Source organism: Vigna unguiculata, chromosome 5 (assembly GCF_037176805.1).
Source record: "Vigna unguiculata cultivar grain cowpea cultivar isolate G323 ecotype 2 chromosome 5, ASM3717680v1, whole genome shotgun sequence".
Taxonomy (NCBI): Eukaryota; Viridiplantae; Streptophyta; class Magnoliopsida; order Fabales; family Fabaceae; genus Vigna; species Vigna unguiculata.
In genome coordinates, this window is record NC_140796.1 from 13,897,833 (window position 1) to 13,913,894 (window position 16,062).

At 33.0% G+C, this 16,062-nt stretch overlaps 1 long non-coding RNA gene and 2 pseudogenes across 1 annotated transcript; 2 read left to right on the top strand and 1 right to left on the bottom strand.

The window, feature by feature from the left end:
* The first annotated feature begins 1,390 nt into the window (after positions 1-1,390).
* On the top strand, positions 1,391-1,897 carry LOC146886101 (uncharacterized). The gene is made up of 2 exons (XR_014995029.1): positions 1,391-1,497; positions 1,702-1,897. It is a non-coding gene; the product is annotated as an uncharacterized LOC146886101 (long non-coding RNA).
* A 3,912-nt stretch (positions 1,898-5,809) lies between these two features.
* Positions 5,810-8,430, bottom strand: LOC146886102 (uncharacterized; annotated as a pseudogene).
* Positions 8,431-11,865: 3,435 nt separating this feature from the next.
* LOC146886103 (serine/threonine-protein phosphatase 7 long form homolog) lies at positions 11,866-13,541 on the top strand (annotated as a pseudogene).
* The last annotated feature ends 2,521 nt before the right edge of the window (positions 13,542-16,062 follow it).

A 16,062-nucleotide genomic window follows, 5' to 3' on the forward strand; every position in this document is an offset into this window, starting at 1 on the left:
AGTGAAGAGAGTGAGTCAGAGAATAAATAACATTCCTTAGAAAAGAATAAAGGAAAGTCATACAAACCAGGACCACGAACCAGAGACAATGAAGGAATGACAGAGAAATTATAAGGGACCACGAAGCACAGAACTTTGAGGGACCACGAAGTACAGAGAATGAGAGAAAAATTTTAAATGAATGTCGGGGTGGAGAAGAAACGAAACGGAGCCGAAGAAATAACGTTTGGGGGTGCAGGAGTTGGTGACGCAGTAAATGAAATTTACTGCGTCAAACGCACTTTCACCCACTCTCTCACTGCTAATCAATAAGGGAATAAGAGACATTTTGGGGGTACAGAAGAATCTTTTGGGGTGCAGGGAGAAGGCCCCTTGAGTCTGTTGATTGAACTGCTGAAGCCCAACCCAGTCCATTAACTTACCTTTAATAAAAGCATATTAGCTTCAAAACAAGGTTTCATCTTCTTTCTCACACACTATAATCACCATAATATATATATATATATATATATATATATATATATATATATATATATATATATATATATATATATATATTTTGTGATTATATTAAATTAAAAATTAATTAACAATACTGATGAGTAAAAACATTCTTATTTTTTATACCAATTATTAAATTTAAATTAATAAATAAACTATTAATTATTCAAAAAGTAAACTATATTTAACAATTTTTTTAACATTCATTTAAATAAGGATATGAAACATATATTTAACAATTCTTTTTAACAATCAGAAACTTTTTTTAGGTTAGAATTAATAATTCATATTATTATACACTTAAGTTTGAAGTGTTTAAAATTTATTTCTTTTTTATTACTTAAATTCAGAATAATATTAACTTTTATATCCAACTATGATTAATTTATATTAACATAAATAAAAATAAGTTTTTATTTTGAATTGTCTTTATTTAAGTGTTTATATATATTATAACAAAATTTGTTAAACATATTTATTCTTACAATAAGTAGCTAATATTACTTAATTTATTAATTTAAATTTGACTAAATGATAAAAATAATAATATTTTTACACACTAATTTATTACTTAATTTTTAATTTAATATGTTCAAAAAAATTAAAAATTTATTTAGAATAGTTATTAATTACAATATATATTAAGTAAATTAATGAAGAAAAAAAGAAACGTATTATCATTCTTCACTAATTTCCTCAAAATACTTAAATAAATCCTCTTAAAGTGGAAAATATATGAATATTGTTTATTAAATAACTTTTGTGGCGTTTTTTTGACCAAAACCACATTTTTGAATTTATGTCCAATAAGGTATAATGAATAGTGCATAATAATCCTGAATAGCCTTTATAAATAATGAGTACATATGAAACTTTTATCTCATCGGAGAAAAAACTATCAAACTAAAAAAAAAAAGAATTATTTGGAAATGGCTTCTCGCTTCTGTCATCCTTTTCTCTTCAGTGTTCTATTTGTTGCTGTGGTTCTCACAACAGGTAATTAGTAAAAACAATACTTTCATTTCTCTAATTTAGTATCTACCATATAATGCGTGTGAAGATAATATTTATTTAATATTTCCAGTTTTATTTTATTTTTCTCTTGAATGAAGGAAAATCACATACATAAATCCATGTGAAGTTTGATATAATTTTTATGATGAAATTTCATAATAATTTTATGGTGATTTCTCGATACAGGAGGAGCAGTAGCAGAAGCAGCAACAAGAATGGTAAATGCGAATCTTCATTGCATCGGTCCATGCACTGGAAATGGTTGCAACAAAGTTTGCACAGCAAAGGGGTTTAAGAGTGGTTTCTGTAACGAACAAAAATTTTTATATCAATGTTGTTGTGTATGATTGATTTTAAAATCTAATAAAAATTGTTTCAATTATTTTTTTTATTGTATATTATTTGTTTTAGATCGTTTTATTTAAATTTGAAATGTTATTTAAGAGATTCAAATGTAAGATAAAAAGAAATTGAAAATTATAAAAGACAAATGGAATATTATTGTAAGATAATTTTTTGGGTTTCTTATTGGGAATAATTGTTATGCCCCACCTCACTTGCTTTCTTTTTTCCTTTCATTCTCCCTCTCTTTACATTCTCTTATTTGTCTTCCCTATAAACTATTCCATTTGTTTTTTGTTTTTTTTTTTTTGGAATTTGATCATATTTTACAAAAGTTGAGGTATTAGGAATCATTTCTAACTGATCGGATATTAAGATAAAAAATAATAGTTTTTATTTTGAAATGTATTTATTTAAACAAGTGTTTACATATATTGTATACATTTATTTTAAATATAATTTATTTTTAAAAGCGTAACTAAACTATTTTATTTATTAACTTAAGTTTGTCCGATTGATAAAAACGAAAAATATTTTTACACATTTGATAATTTTTAATTTAATATGTTCACAAAAATTAATAATATATTTTGAAACGTGTAGAATAATCATTAATTACAATCTTAATGAAATAATGGAATTATTAATTAGTAATGAAAACAATTAAAGAAAACCTTTAAACTGAAAACATAAAACTTGTTTAATAAAAACAAATGAATTTAAAAAAAAAATGAAACTTTCAACGATTTATACAGACCATTTATTAAATATTTTGGTTGTGTTTTTTTTACCAAAATTTTATTTTTGAATTTATGTCCAATAAGGTATAAGAGTATGTGCATGATAATCCTCAAGGACAAAAAATCAAATTGAGAAATAAAATTTTCTTCACATGGCTTCTTGCTTCTGTCATGTTTTCCTCATCGGTGTTTTGTTCGTTGTCATGTGATTCTGTGGAATATTACATAAATTTTAAAAAAAATTATTATAAATTTTAATTATTTTCTTTTATAATTTTGTAACGTCCCAATTTAGTAAAATAATTTTAATTTATAGAACGTCTCAGGTTTAAAGTATAAAATAGAGCACCTACATAAAGTATATTAGAATTAACCTTTTACAGTTATCCCAATTTATACTGAAATGGAGGTCCAAAGACACAACTACAAAATAATAGTACACAAGAAGGAATGATCAACAATGAGCGATAAAGGAGCTAGGAAGCCTAACTACATCGCAGCCTCCCCGACAACATCATGATCACCAAGAGTCTCCACATCTGCTCACACCAAGGATTTGGTGATCATCGCAGAAGGAAAAAGCCAAAAAAGAGAACAAAAACAAAGATAAAGGGTAAGCTAGAGTAAAATATTTAACATGTTATTGAGCAAGCAAATTATAAAACAAGTTATAGACAAGCAAAGCAGTAAGCACCCAAAACATGTGAAAGCAAACAATTAAAGGACTCTCCAACTCAATATCCAGATCATACTCTTGATATAGAATTTTAAAGGAAGTATGCACCTGTGCTGGTTTCTAAACTCTGTAGAGTCTAGACGCATGGTTATCACCCAACCACACACATGGTTAATCCTCTAATGTCTTGGGCCCAATATGTCCTAAGACTAGGACCTCCTGCCACTTTCACCACATAAATCATTCTGCTCTATGTGAGCGTGAACGATTATTAGAATTCAGGATACCTTCCTTTATCTAGACATCTCCTATATGAAGGTATACACTAACCACCATCACCAAGAGTTTTCCTTGAAACTCTTTTACCAACAATTTCCACATGCCATCTCAATCATTCAAGTCTCATGCCAATCCACCACCAACCAAACAAGTCATGTTTTCCATTTTATACTCAACATAACAAGATTTCATTTAATCTCATACTTTATAAATGCATACCATGACATACATATATCACAAAATAGTATTTATCCCAAATAAGTGAGTGTCAACATTTAAGTACCTGCAATTTCATACAATCAAGCACAACACACAACCATAATTCTTACACCAAAATTCCTAAGAAAATTTATTATCACAAAACCAAAATCACTGCGGTAATGCGTGACACATTTCTCAAGCTATAGACATCTAATCGATGATCCAACTGGTCATACCACAAAATTATGTTATGAACCAAATTTCCAAATTTGAGCTCAATCCAAATTTTACTAAAACTGCACATATCAGAAAAAGACATAGTCGCCCAGCGACCACCCGACGCTTACAGAATACGAAAAATAACGTCAAATATCATAGTTTCATGAATATTTGAACCCCTAACTTGGAAATACACCAAAAACTAACGTTTTTCCCAATCTTGTCTCATATTCCACAAAACACTAATCACATACAATAGAAATAACGTGAAACTCTAACTTCCCTTACCTTAATGAGACTTAGCTAAACGAAAACGAACTTTAAGGAAGAGCACCACAACTCCATGAACAAATTAAGGAGCTGGAATATATCGACATCTGAATCAAAACAAAGTTACAAGAACGAACCCTATGCAGGGCCACCACAACACAGCTGGAAAAAGGAAGGTTGATGTCTATTTACATGGAGATATAAGCTCAGGCAGCTCTGAAAAGGGACGACTCACTAGCTTAGGAAGGCAAAAGTTGGTGCCCTAATAGAGCTTTGTAGCACTACAAGGGAGGGGGGAGAAACGATTCTTTGTAAAAAGTGGCAGAATGAAGAATAAGTGATTGTGAGAAAGTCTTGGGGGTTTCAAAGTGGGCTGAACTTGGGCCCTTGAAAAGGCCAAGCCCAACCCCTCCTTAGGACAGAGTGTAAAATAGAAAAAAAAATGGTCTCACAAATTTTATATGATATTTTTTAAGTAATTTTTTATTTATTTCATTCTTAATATTTTAAAATCACTTAAAAAATATATCTCATGTTATTTTATAAAGAAAATTGTTAAAAGACAATAGAAGGCGAAATGAAAGATGATCAATAAATAAAGTTTTAGAAAGTCATGCTCATCAAAATTATAGATTATGGTGTACGAATTTTTTCACGCTTCTCCCTCTTGATTTTTTTTCCAAAAGAGCATTGTTCGCTCCTTCTTTTACCTGCATAGCACACTATGCCTTAAATTTACATGAATAGCATTGTTTTTATTTTAGTTGGGAATTCGGTCCTCCAGGAGCCAAATTCCAATCTTTAATGTTTTATTTTTTTTTTGAATTCCAAGTCAGAATTCAGTCCCATGGATCTGAATTCTGAACTTGGTTTCGTATTTTTTTTTTGTTTTTTTTTAAATAAATTAGAATTAATATTTTTTAATTTTTTTAATAAAATATATATAAGAGTTATTTTTTGTTTTCTTTTTGTAAAAAATGTTACATTAAAGGTTAAATATTTTTTTTTAAATAGATCTAGTATTGTGTTTTAGTTATTTTAGGTATTATTTGAAAGAAAAAAAATAATATTTTTTTCTTTTTGAATTTGTTGATTTAAAAATAGATTTTGTATTGTGTAGTAATTTATTTTATGTGTAATTTGAAAATATAAAAGTCAATTTAATTTTTTTTTATAATTTGTGTAATATTAATTATTTTTAATAGATGTTTATAAATATTGAAATTACAGTTATCTTTTAATTTTTGATAATTTTAAAAAATTGTATATTACTTTGAAAATTTGTAAAAAATATTTTAAAAATGATGGAAATAAGTAAAATAATTTGAAAGCATTTCATTATTGTATTTTAAATAATTTTGTCATTTGTTTTTGGTTTATGTAAAATAAGTAACAATAAAAGATAATAAGAAAATATGTACCATTAAATTGAATCAAGTACAAATTTATTGAACACAATTAAAAGTACAACATAAACTAAGTGATTTGATGTAGATCATCTAAATGCAGGGTTATTAGGACAATGATTTCTTGTGTGTCCTTCAGTTCTATAATAGGAACACTTTTTTTATTGTCTTCCTTCCTTAATGTCCATCTCAATCCTAATTCTACTTGATTTAGGACGATCCCTCTCGCTCCTTTTTGTGGCAGGATGAGGCCAAACTTGTGGCCCTTGGTATGGTGGCCAATATTCTTCATGTCTTAACTCACCAAATAAATTGTCATATACTTTCATGATGACATCCAACCTATAATGGGGACTTATGTACATGCTGAAGTGGTGATGTGCATGCTTGCAAGCTGCAATAACATGTGAACATGGTAGATGTATTTTTTGAAACTTTCCACAATCGCACCACCTTTCATCTAATCTGACTACAAATTTTCCTACAGGACATACTTCTCTAGGATTGACCATCTCCTCCACTCTGAATCTTGTGGTATTTCTATCAAATTCAAGGATGTGGTGCATGTTTGACTTGGAGTCTGCATCTTGTAAGAAGTTGGTCGCATATTTAAAGTACACATGATCAGCACTGACCATTGCAGTTATTTGCGTACTTTTTTTGTGAAGTATGTGTTGCACCTGGTGTACGTGGCCAATACTATGGATGAAATTGGCAAATTTCTTGTCTTCTTCAGGACAAAATTTATTGCTTCAGCCAAATTCGTTGTTACGTGACCCCACCTTCTTCCTTGATCATATGCAAGACACCACTGCTCCCTTGGAATTTGGTCTACCCAAGCTACTGCTTTTGGGTTGTCTTCTTTAATGATGTTGTAGTAGTAGTTACAACGTGACTCCGTCAATGCGTACGCTACAAATATAATTATAAGAAGAAATTATTTTCTAATAATGGGTGTGAAAAATTAACAGCCAAAAAAATGAAAAAGACAAATTTACATGTAATAACTTACCCATGTTGACGAGGTCCTTTTTCAAAGTTGTATTCTTGAATCTTTTTGTAAAATTTTGTGCAATGTGTCGAATACAAAACACCTACACGCAGTTCCCTTCAGTCTAGCCACTACTGGGTCAGTTGAATGTTGCACTGATTGAATTGTGGCGGTTTGACATTAAGCATAAATTTTGTTGAGGCGTAATGTGTGTCCTTAGGTTTTTAAGGAAAAAAAACCAAGCTTCGGCGGTTTCACCCTCTACTATAGCAAATGCAATGGGAAAAATATTATTTCTCCCATCTTGTGCAACAGTTACTAGAAGGGTGCCTCCATACCTTCCGTAAAGGAAGGTTCCGTCCACTTGCACTATTGGTTTGCAAAATGGGAAGCCATCAATGCATGGTTTGAATGTCCAGAACACTCTTCGAAAGTGTTATTGGTTTTCTAGGACCTCCTCCCCATTTGTAATTGGACTGGTTTTCAACTTGTATACAAACCCAGACAAATAAGTTTGCATGGCTTGTAGTAGGCACAACAATCGGTTGTAAGACTGTTCCCAATTTCCGTACACATCTTCAATTGCTTGTTGTTTTGCCAACCATGCCTTTTTGTAGGTTGTGTTATCTCTCATAGAGGTCTGGATGAAAGAAATTATTGTTGCAATTGGTGTGGATGGGTCTGACTCTACCATTTGTCTTACATGTTGAGATATTATTCTTGAGCCCAAGTGCCTGTGGTCTTGTGTTATGAGTTGTGTGGCACATGTGTGCACACCTTCAACCTTTCTAATTTCTCACACTTGGTCCCTTGTACGTAATATTGCTTGACATTTCCAAGGACACACGTGTTGCACACATTGCACCTTCAACCTTGTTGTGTTTGAGTGTGTGGTTTTGTAGGTGTAATGGTTTGTTATGTGGTACCTATTTAAAGCATCTAGAAGTTGTTCCTTTGTTTGGAACCTCATTCCTTGGGTCAGTGTACCAACATCGTACTCAAAGTTGTCATGCAACATTGTGTGGTGGTCTGGTTGTATTCTTCATATAATTCGAAGTGTTATGGTGGGTTAATGGGGACATGTGTTTGAGGGTGAGGGTGTTGTTGTTGTATGGTGTGGACATCTAGATTTTGGTCATGGTCATCATGTTGATCAAAAAGTATATTGTCCTCATCTTCGCTAAATACGTCTAAGGATGTTGTAGGTAGACCTAAGTTTTCAACTTCTACAATAGTTGGAGGTGAGAACCTTTGGGTGTTGTGATGTGCAGGAGTTTGAAAAATATTTGAGGTAGACAGACTAGTTAGTAGTTTGGTATATGACTGTATATCATTTCCCCAATCCCCTAGGTAGGTAGTGTTAAGGTCAAATAGTTGTTGTTGTGGTTCAGTGTTTGGATGTGGATTATGCACATCAAAATGTGTTAAAGAAATATTTTTAGAAGGTCTCGTACATGAGTTGTAGGTGGTGCAGAGTTCAATGGATGTAACAGTTAGGGCCTGTATCATGTTGAAAGCACCATCCAAGTCGTCATCATCTTGGATTTGAGTGGTTGTGTATGTCACATGTTGGCCACAAACTTTAGTCGGAAATTTAAAGTGAATAAATGGAACTTCATCCCTTGGATCTCTATTTGCCTTGTCCATTATTATGCGAATAAGTTTGGACAAGCTGAAACCTTTATGGATGTGAATCATGATTGCCTTTGCAGATGCAAAGTAGACACCAGTTTGAGCGTCATTGGCGATTTCTCCATCGTCATATACACAGACAAACATGGACCCTTCCATCTGAGGTTGTGGTTGAACCTGACTTTTGATGATTTTTCAGAGTGAAGAGAAATTGCAAGATTAAGATTGAGTTTCGAAAGTGATAGTAGTCTTTTATACCAAAATTAAAGTTATCATGTCACTTTCTATTATGTGAACATGTGACTTACACGATAGTTAATGTTATCATGTGAGTGACACGAACTTTTAAGTACTCATGTGATTGACATTTTTTCTTATGTACCCATGTGAATGGCATGAATTATTATGCAGCAATATTACTGGCACGAATTATTATGCAGCCATGTGACTGGCACGACCTCTAATGTTAACATGTGACTTGACTACATTTTATAAGAGATTAGCATTTGACCACCCCCATTTTGTAAGTTCAAATTCATTGAAATTAAAAGTTGCATAAAAATTTGATTAAGAAGAACGTCATAAATAAAAATTCATACTTTAAATAAGAAAATATAAACTTCAATCTAAGTTGAGGGACATATTGAAGTTATTAGAAAAATCAAAATAAACTTCGTCAAGGATTGCGTTGTTATGTCTTGCTGTAATAAAGGCCATTATCCCAACTAGAAGATGACATGCTTTCGTCGTTCCCAAGTAAAAAATGGACTCAACATCGTCATCTCCACACATCGTACAAGATCGGTAGTGTGTAATGCCGCCCAATATGAAGATCGATAACCTGTAACGTAAGTCTACTTCATAGTCGTGCAATGTTGCACCATTGAATTCCTTGAGGATTGCCTGCTTAAGTTGGGACAACGTCATAGTATTTGTTATGGTCACCCATGACGTGTTGGAGCTAATGAATTTATCGGAATAGTTATTTTCAAGATAGATGCTGCCATTAAAGTACACCAACACAATGAATGTTGTAGATGTCATTGGGGGATAGGAGTTTGCACTGACTTGATTAGATTGATGAATGAATTGATCAAGGGCATTATTTATAGCCTGGATGGCTCAATGTGGGTTATAACAATGACAATTTTTGTTTGTTTATGTTAACGGTTTAGATTCAAAGTAGAATAATCGAACGCACAAGATTTAAATCCACTTTGTAGAAAAACCTTGGATTTTTTCATAGTGGTTTGTGATGTTGTGATTTTCCCTATGTGTTGCAACTTTAATTATTTGGCATGTGATATGTCAAGTTAAAAATAAAAGCACTGCACTTGATGAGTGGTAGGCTTTAGTCAATGTTATCACGTGATACCAACATCACAGGCACAATTGATATACACACTGTACGATGAATGTCAATCAAGCTTTATCCCACTTTACTTTGTCACGTGAACCCACTTTAATGCAGGGTTCAAGATTTTTTTTTAACTATCAAGTAACCAATTCGCTTATAAATTATTAGGTCGTTCAGTTCACAACCATAACTGCTTATTACCAAAACAAAGATGGTGATCTATCACGAGAATCACATTCATAATAGTTTTCTTGTTGCTCTTAACTACGAAGGTCGTATTAATTGTGCTTTTTATGTGTCGACTACTATGAATTTACAGATGTTGAAAGAATAAATTGCAAGTTATCATTATTACAGTCAGGGAAGAAGAGTCAAAGATGTATGGTTTCACAAGCCCGTGTTAGGACGTTGAGACCAGTATGAAACAATTAAGATCCTTACAGATGATGATGTTCGCGACATGGTTGCCTTCTTCCTTCCATTCCCACATGATCTCCCAATGAAGCTTTTAGTGATCTTACATCCTCCTGAAGGTGACAACTTGGATGCAACAAACTCAGCTGCAGGCAATAATGTCGATGACTAAAGCTTAGTTCTTTAAGTGTTTATGGAAGTCTGAATAGCGTGTTTAGTAATCTTTATGATAAGTAGTTAATTTGCATTAATGACTTTAGTGTGTGCAATGTAATAAAGTATTTTTGTTTACAAAAATGATATTCGGACAAATTTTTTTGACTTGTTTTTTACAATATGGATGTCAGATAATGGAAATAGTATGATGGAAAATTTGTTTAAGAGACTAAACTTTGTGATCACAATACCATATTTAATTTTTTTTAAATATGCACGTACAGTCCAGAATTTACAACAGTACTTCCCACATATTAATTCTTTACTCCCCACTTACGGATGAGTTGAGGATTTTGACAATTTTGAAGCACTAGAAACACGTTTGATGGTGGATATTCAGTGTTTAGGTTATGGAAATTGAATGAAGGAAAATGTGTGTCAATCCCTGCATTGTGTGATGACAACACGATATTTGAATTTTTCAAAAAGATGCAGTTCAAAATCTACAACACTACTCCCCACATATTAATACTTGACTCCCCATGTATGGATGAGTTGAGGATTCTGACAATTGTTAAGTACGACAAGAACCCCTGTTAGTAAATGGAAATTGTAAGATGAAAAATTTATGTAACGAACTGAATTATGTGATCGTAATAGCATTTTTATTTATTTTTTAAAATCTGCAACCTCAAAACATAATTTTCAACTTCAGTCCCCACATATTAATGGTTGACTCCCTACTTATGAATGACTTACAGATTTTGATAATTTTAAAGAGCCATAAAGACCCACGATGGTCAATATTTAGTGTTTTAGTCATGAAAATTTGAAGATATAAAATTTGAGTAATTGACTGCATTGCGTGATCATAAGACGATTATTGACTTTTTTTAAAATCTTCAACCTCGGAACATAATTTTCAACTTCACTCCCCATATATTAATGGTAGACTCCCCACTTACGGATGACTTGCAGATTTTGATAATTTGAAAAAGCCACAAACACCCACAATGGTGACTATTCAATGTTTATGTAATGGACATTGTATGATGCAATATTTGTGTAACTGACTGCATTTTTTTATCATTCTCCATCCCTTGTAATCCATCCTAGCACCAAAAAATGTAACATTTGGGTTAAATAAAATTTATCTTCACATGAATAAAATTTATTGGTATTCACGAATTTTTTGATCTATGAGCCCGAATTCTGAAAATGTGTGTGCACCGTGTAGTCACCTTCATACAAGCTTTAGTCGCCATCATGTTGTTCAAATAACATGTAAGATTAAGTTTGAAAAGGTCTTTGCACATGATAGATTGTCAGATTCACATTAATGACCATTGACATGACAATGCACCAACCTCAATCTAAGGGATGTCATTCCTTTGAGTAATCCAACGGCTAAGTTTTCCCTCATGAAGTCTTGCATTGTCTATAAATGTTTAATTTTTTTGTTTTCAATTCTTGCTATCGAAAGAAACCTACAAAGACTGAAAAAAAATGTTGCTATAGAGACAACAAGAGCATAGGGCTGTATACATTTCTTCTCGGGTATGTCAACTTCATTTCTTATTAACACACCTAAGTTTTTATGTAATCACATATTTTACTTCTTTGTTTAGGACACAGAAGGGAGCATTGTGTCGACTTACTGTCACTCCATGCTTGAACCTCATCCAAGTATTATGCCTATAATATAAGAAGTAGGGTTTGGCGGTGTGGCTAAATTGCGACATCTAAAGGTTGACCATGGTTTAGTGACTGCCTTGATAGAAAGGTGGAGGCCTAAAGCACACACATTTCATTTTCCAACTGAAGAATACACCATAACCTCGCAAGATGTCTCACTTCAATTGGGGATTCCTGTCGATGAACCCCTTATCATTGGTCCAACTATGTTGGACTGGGACGAGATGTGTGATACCTTATTAGGTATAATACCGGTTAAGGAAGAATCGATTATTGGTTCTATGATCAAACTAAAATGGTTAAGGGATAATTTGTTGCCTATAGATGAAAATTTCAGTATTGAGGTCATTCATGCACATGCTAGAGCTTATATATTAGGACTTATTGGAGGGGTTTTAATTCTCGATAAGACTGGGAATAAAGTACATTTAATGTACTTGAACTATTTGACTAATCTTCGAAGAACCAGGAGATATAGTTAGGGTTCAGCGTGTTTGGTTGTGTTGTATAGGGAGATGTGCAGAGCAACAGATGGACATGTGAGGACTATGGGTGGATGTGCTTCGTTGTTACAATCATGGGTATGATTTTGGATGCCCTTTATTGCACCCATTTCAAGAGTTCCACCAAATTTTCTGCTAGTTTGCCAATGGAGCGACGGTCGAGTACTGAACTACAAAAATGTCCCCCACAATGATTTATGCGGATACCAGGCAAGGATAGATCACATGCAGCAAAATCAGGTAACATTTACCATTTCTATATCGATAAATGGTTGTAAATGAATGACTAACATTTTCAATTTTTGTTGTAGTTTATTTGGGTTCCTTATGAGGGTTTGGGCTCTATTATTGATGTTGAAGCATATTAGGACCAAGCAATATGGATGTCATGCACAACTTTAATTTATTTTGCCATTGTGGAGTGGCACCAGTCACACAGGGTGAAGTTACAATTTCGGTTATCACAAGAGATCCCTGAAGAACCCAACAACCTTGATCATCTACATAAATTAGACATTAGGGGGAGACAAGATAAGAACTGGGTTACTAGACATGCACAATGGATAGAGGTTTGGAATAACCGGTGTGACCTAACGTTGAATGGATTACCGATGCTTAGGCCACTTCAACACACAATGGAGTACATGTCATGGTACATTTCAAACTCATTTTTGTATTTGTCAGTTCCACAAATGTTATATGATCCTAGAATGCATCGTGCATCAACATCAGCAAATGTCTCTCCACCACAACAAACTAGGCATGACTTCAACACTGCACCTCCACCATCAGGTATGGAGGGAATAAAGAATTCAATTTCTTCAAAGTTAGAACTAGGCATACGAAGTATGTTTGCAACTTATGATGAAACACCACCTTCTGCACAACCGTGGTTGCGTAAATATCCTCAAAGTCCAAATTTCTTAGAAGGATTGGATCAGCCTCAAGAAGGCTTAGTTTACTACGTCCACAATCCATATGCAAAAGCATCATCATCTGCTGCGCATGATGATCATCAACATGAGGATGAACATGAACCACAGCCTTCACACGTAGAAGAACCTAGACCTGAAGTGCGTAGGAGGAATCCCACTAGAAACAAGCGTCGACCACGGTGTGGAACTAGACACCACTACAGTGATTAAAAGGACAAAGATGTAGTTTAATATTTTATTACATATGAAATAGGTCGTGTTTATGTGTTTGTAAGAGTTTACCGTGTTTAACACAATTTCGAAGATCAACAATGGAAAAACTTAATAATTCCAAATGCTTCATTGCTAAATAGCGAACAACAATTTCTTTAGATAAACTCAACAAGTTCAATGATCTTAAAGACCAATGTTACAACATACAAAAAATGAACTAAATAGGTACAAAGTTGTCACACTTCTCAACTTTCATGAAGTTAACATAAAAAGATATTGTCGTCGTAGGGACCATCATTGAGTGCCACTGAATGGCATGTTGAAGATATTCGTCATTCCTTACAAAAAGGAACTCATCAATGCCTTCCGCAACAAATTTAGGAGGGACATGGTACCACAAATGGCTTAGTGGGGGCTCAGATGGTCCCATCAAATGACTTCTCATGATGATGCGCATATGGTTAAGAGTAACCTCATTTGGAAGTCTACATAGGGAGAACCTTCCATCTTCAAAATCAATAGCAGCATTAAAGGAATTATATGCATTCAACTCCTCAAATAAAAGCATTTTTACTTATTATACTAGAGCACTCCACAACTTTCAAACTAAGGAACCACAACCTTAAATATAACTGACTATCTTCACCTGGATAGCGTGCCAAGAAACATATTTACTCTCACTACTGTAAAAGCTGGCGCATCTTTGAAATAAAGGGTCTCAGTTGCACCTTCTAATTATGACAAGACTTATCAACTTTATTGGGAGGTGCCAAAGCTGATTTATTATATTACTCTTCTAAAAGGTAATAGATACTTCAAATGGGATAACGTGCCAATTCAGAAATTTACTTTGACCATTGTAAAAGCTTACGCATATTTCAAATAATTGGCCTCACTTGCACCTTCTAATTATGACAAGACTTCTCAACTTTTTTGGGAGGTGCCAAAGCTGATGTATTATATTACTCTTCTAAAAGGTAATAGATACTTCAATTGGGATAACGTGCCAATTCAGAAATTTACTTTCACCACTGTAAAAGCTGACGCATATTTCAAATAATTGGCCTCACTTGCACCTTCTAATTATGACAAGACTTGTCAACTTTATTGGGAGGTGTCAAAGATGATTTATTATAGCACTCTTGTAAAAGGTGAAAAATACTCCAATTGGGATAATGTGCCCATTCAGAAATTTACTTTCACCACTATAAAAGTTGACGCATATTTGAAATAAATGGCCTAACTTGGACCTTCTAATTATGACAACACTTGTCAACTTTATTGGGAGGTGCCAAAGCTGATTTAGTATATCACTATTATAAAAGGTGACAGATACTTCAATTGGGATAACGTGCCAATTAAGAAATTTAATTTGACCATTGTAAAAGCTGACACATATTTAAAATAAATGGCCTCACTTGCACCTTCTAATTATGACAACACTTGTCAACTTTATTGGGATGTGCCAAGGCTGATATTTAATTTAGAAATTTACTCTCACCTTGCAATTTGGACAAGACTTGTCAATGCTATTAGGATAGTGTGCGAATAAAGATACATAATTTTACCACTTCATAAAGATACATAATTCAGAAATTTACTCTCACCCTGCAATTTGGTCATACACATTAGACCAAAATATTCATCACCACTCCCCATTATTCTACTTTATACTCACCACTTATGGAATGATTCATGCATGGTACATTATGTACATAAAAAATTTAGCGAGTATGACAACATTCACTACTGGGTTATGTGGACGGTGGACCTTTTTGAAATTGTGCTAATACTGATATTGTTTGTAAGTGAGGAGTACAGAGGTAGTAAGTGGGAAGTTGTGATGACTATTTTGGTCTTCATTACCTAATTTTTATATAAAAATCAAATTTCATTATGAACATAATATCCTCACACTAACCTTAACATAGTACAAATTCATTTCCATGACCATGACATTAAATGATGGGTAATGTGGCCACGTGGGTTTTTTAGAATTTTCGAGTCACACTATGTTCGAAATTGAGGAGTGAAGAACAATTAAGTGGAAAGTTATGTTGGATATTTTGGTCATTAGTACCAGTTTTTGTTTCATATTTTGAGTTACTACAACCGATAATAAAAAAATTTACAATAACTCTCCATTTAATCCAACACGGCTCCCCACATACCATTTACGTTACTTATGGGATAATTTGTAATGTTCACCATCCAAATAAGCTACTATTCAATTTGGTCTTCATGGAAATAATTTACTTTTGTTGTTCATAACTCAAGATCAAAATGTCTATTGTAACTCCCCACTTAATCCATCATTAGTCCTTACCTACCTCATTCATTAGTTATGAGACCTTTTTTCCATTATCCCCATCCAATTAACATTTAGTAGTCCTAAAAATATTATTGTGCTATCATATGATTACAATGAACATTTTTCTCTTGACTCTCAAGTTTTATATTTTCCATTTTTATACTTTTCATTGAATTACTGCAACTGATGTTCAAAATAATAAGAATA